General features: G+C 41.4%; 1 non-coding gene across 1 annotated transcript; it reads left to right on the top strand.

The window, feature by feature from the left end:
* MIR9794 (microRNA 9794) lies at positions 370-464 on the top strand. Its single transcript, NR_128476.1, has one exon. It is a non-coding gene; the product is annotated as a microRNA 9794 (primary transcript).

Below are 4,384 nucleotides of genomic sequence, written 5' to 3'. Positions count from 1 at the left end.
ATTTTCATTGTATAGCACTGTTTTAGAGCATTGACCATGAGGAATTTGGATCTTCATTTGTAGAGAAATGGGAATGTGTTGATAGATTTTAAGCACAGGGAAATTATGACTGTTTTTTTTTTTTTTTTTTTTTTTTTTTTGAAAAAGAATGGGTGTAGTGTGGGGAATAAATTAGGTGGGCAGAATAATTAGGGTGGTCAACTTTGCAATAGTCCAGGTGAGAGACGATCGTGGCTTGATCGCAGTTGGGAAAATCAGCTTTCTGCACAGTATCTCTAATATAGTTACAATTTTGGAGAAAATAGCTTCAAAAAGCATGTAGGAGGGTGTCTTTCTAGGCAAATATCAAAGGGAATGTTCTTCAGAAGGGAGCTAAGACCCTAGGTTCTTCTGTGTCTCAAGCGAAGACCACAGGTTCCTTGGAGCACGTACACTTGTTCAGGGAAGAGTCGGTTAAATGGCAACTCAAGACTATGCAAAATGTGTACTAGAGTGTGATAGAGATTTGGTTTTGACGCTGACTGAGAGGAAACAATGGAGTGTTTTGAGCACAGGAATGACATGACCATCAAGTCATTGCTTTAAAAAATTTTTTTTTTTTTTTTTTTTTTTTTTTTGTCTTTTGTTGTTGTTGCTATTTCTTGGGCCGCTCCCGCGGCATATGGAGGTTCCCAGGCTAGGGGTTGAATCGGAGCTGTAGCCACCGGCCTACGCCAGAGCCACAGCAACTCGGGATCCGAGCCGCGTCTGCAACCTACACCACAGCTCACGGCAACACCAGATCGTTACCCCACTGAGCAAGGGCAGGGACCGAACCCGCAACCTCATGGTTCCTAGTCGGATTCGTTAACCTCTGCGCCACGACGGGAACTCCCTAAAAATTTTTTTGTTGTGAAGTTCCTGTTGTGGCTCAGTAGGTTGAGAACCCAACATTGTGTCTGTGAGGATGAGGATTTGATCCCTGGCCTCGCTCAGTGGGTTAAGGATCCAGTGCTGCTGCAAGCTGTGGCATAGGTCACAGATGCGGCTTGGATCTGGTATTGTTGTGGCAGTGGTGTAGACTGCAGCTGCAGCTCCAATTTGACCTGTAGCCTGGGAACTTCTACATGCTGTAGGTGTGGCCATAAGAAAAAAAGAAAAAAAAATTGTTCTTGTTGTTGTTGAGGTATAATTAACATATAGCATTTTATTAGTTTCAGGTGTACAACATAGTGGTTCAATATTTGTATATACTGTGAAATGATTGCCACAGTAAGTCACATGAATGTTCAAGTCATTGCATTTTAGGGTTCCTGTTGTGGCTCAGTGGAAACAAACCTGACTAGTGTCCATGCTGCAGCTCTGATGTGAGCCTTAGCCTGGGAACTTCCATATGCTGCCAGTGCAGCCCTAAAAAGCAAAAAAAAAAAGCAAAACAGTCATTGCATTTTAGTTTTAAGATGATGTTGGCTGCTGTGTTGGGAATTGACTGAAGGGGACAAGTGTAGGAGAAGAAAGACCATTTAAACAATTCTTTATTGATAAGCATTCACATAGTTTCTGATTTTCTCTGATTTTAAACAACAGAGTAATTCATGTGCAATAACAAAATTAAGATAAAATAAAAGGAATAGTGTAGTTGTATTATATCCTTCCTTTATTAAGACAAATTTGAAGAAATGGAAGTTGTGGTCAATGAGGACATCTCTTGTTGGGGTTTTTGCTATATATTGCCAAATTGCCTTCCATAAAGTTGGACCCAATTTATAATGCTGCCAGCTGTGTATAAGAGCGTCTGCTTCCCTCTACTTGTGCTAGCCCTCGGCAGTATTACTCTTTCTTAATCAAACAAGAGCTCCAAGTATGCCTTTAATAACTCTTATATAAATTTGTTATTTTTTTTTATCTTAGGAAACACCTCTCCCCCATGTGTCCTAGTTCAGCCATTCCATTAAACTTTGGATAAATTGTATAGTCAATCTTTTCTGGTGAGTGCTGACAATGTATTAAATTTTTCTTGTTTCTAAAGGTGGAAGAACCTTGTCAAATTGGTACATTATTTGATTTCCACTTTCATATTTTTAAAGTAATTAAATGACAAACCCAATATAACTTTAGAAAAGGAAGTCTGGGTAGTTTTTTAAACTTACTGTTGGATATTAAACTTTTGACGAATTTTTAATCAAGAATCTCATAATTGCTAAAACCCTAAAGAAAACCCATTTCAAGTTGGCTTAATAATGAGGGCAGAGTAAATACTACATTTTTTGGTGAAAGCTTTTTCAGAAGTACGTCAAGATTTGACATTAATCCTGGAGTTTTTCAAAAGGGGCCTCTTTTCCAAAGATTGATTTTTTTTTTTTTTTTTAAGCTGAGAAGCCTTAATAAGCAATCTAGAAACTCTGTTGAGAGAAAAACCATAAAGGTAAATAAACCACGGTGTGTTTATAAATGCATATGCATAGATTTAAGTATAAGTTCTATTTTCTTTGTTCCCTCGAGAATCACTGGGTGAAATTAATTTTAAGAGACCATTGACCAGGCCCCTCAAAGAATATATTAAATTGAGAAATGCTACTGCCATTGGATTGTGTTTTCATCTTTTTGGATTAGTCATCTAATATAGATTGAAGTCCTATTTTCATGTGTCTGTATAGGTCACCTAAAAGCCTTGTTCGCAATTTTCATTTTTTTTTCTCCCATGAATAATTTCTCTCAAAAGGCAACCTTTGTATTCTCCGGACATGATCGAGGTGTTTATATAGAAATGGCAAAGGGAAATGGATTCTATTTTGTGACATACCGAGTCGTGAAATAGAATTAGGCTTCCCTCAACAGCTGTTCTTTCCTTTTTCCCTGTGTGGAGGGTGAGACGAGGGTTGACCTGCTCTTGTTTGGCGGAGGCGGTGACCACAGGCAATGATGAAGGTGAGAGCTAGTCAACTACGAAAATTTCTGTCACACACCTGGCTCTGATGTCTCACATTTCTGACCTCAGCCCATTCCTTGTGTTGAGTTGCTCTTCACTGATTCTTGTAGAATTTTCTTCCTCTCGACTCTAAGCCTCCAGATTGGCATCTCATGGCATCCGACGTTATGGCCTTCTCCGCTCTTGTTGCGGTCATCCCTGGAGGCGCGGGTCACTCTTCTTCCTTGACAAAGTGTATCTTCAGGCTGTCTGCTGTTCTTGGTGATGGAAATACAGTCGAGTCTCATTACTGGTGGTGGCGTCCTTCATAGCTGCCACGGTCCAGGGAAAGCAAGTACTTGGCCTGTGGGACGGGCCCTCCTTGTGTCCACAGTTCGAACAATGACACATTCTTCAAATGTAGAATGGCATTGGGATTAAAGTGTGAGAAAAGGGTTCATGTGAGCCCCAGGCGAGTCCAGGCCTGCTTGTGAGAATGAAGTGCAGAGTCCTTTGTCTGTGCAGACTGCAGTGAGTGTGGCATATTGTGTCTGTTGTGTTTGTCATGAGGTCTGGGTCTGTGGGACAGCTCCTGGATCCAGACTGGCATGCAGGTGTGGGGTCCGTATCACTGGCACCGTATGAAAGATGGTCGAGAAGCTGAAGCTGCAGCTTCTCTGTGTCCAGGTGACCTAGCCACACCTTGGATGTCGTTCCGGGGTAGCCTTGCATTTCCCGTGTGGCTGTAGGGACGAAAGAAACCGTGCTGTAACAAATGGCCGCAAACTTGGTGACGTAAAACAACATAAACATGTTACTTGATGGTTTTGTAGGCTAGAAGTCTGACAGGGATGCCTTGGGGCTAGGGTCAAGGCGTTAGCAGGTCTGCGTTCTTTTCTAAGGGCGAGTCCATCTCCTGGTCTTTTCCAGAATCTAGAGGCCACCTGCATTCCTTGACTGGTGGCCCCTCCTTCCATCTTTCAAGTCAACAGTGGTGGATTGAGTCCTTCTCACATCTACTTCCGATCTCTCGCACCGCCGTCTTGCATTTGACAGGACTCCTGTGATTGCTTTGGGCCCATCTGGACAATCCAGAATAATTGCCCTATTTTTTTTTTTTAATCTCTCTCTTTTAAGGTCAGCTGATGATCAGCCTTAACTGCATCTACAGCTTTAATTCCCTTTTCCTCTCTCTTTTTTTCTTTTAACCGCAAGGTTATTGCGATCTCAGGAATCGAGAACAACCATCATAAACTAAAATCCATGTTATTAGCAGTTTTATAACAAGTTTGGCCCCAAGTAGAATAGTTTTGGAATCCTGTCTGGGGGTTTGATGTCTCCTTAAGGCATTTAAAACATGAGAAGGTGATATTAGACTTAATTTTAATTAAATATTCAGAATAAATCTTGATCAAATAAGGTTGCAAGTACCAGTTAAATACTTAGGGACATCTGAGCAGATGCTGGCGCAGCTGGGCCAGCCTGGCCCTAGTCCCT

The sequence above is a fragment of the Sus scrofa genome, chromosome X (genome assembly GCF_000003025.6).
Source record: "Sus scrofa isolate TJ Tabasco breed Duroc chromosome X, Sscrofa11.1, whole genome shotgun sequence".
NCBI classification, from domain to species: Eukaryota; Metazoa; Chordata; class Mammalia; order Artiodactyla; family Suidae; genus Sus; species Sus scrofa.
This window is presented reverse-complemented; position numbering and strand designations above follow the sequence as displayed.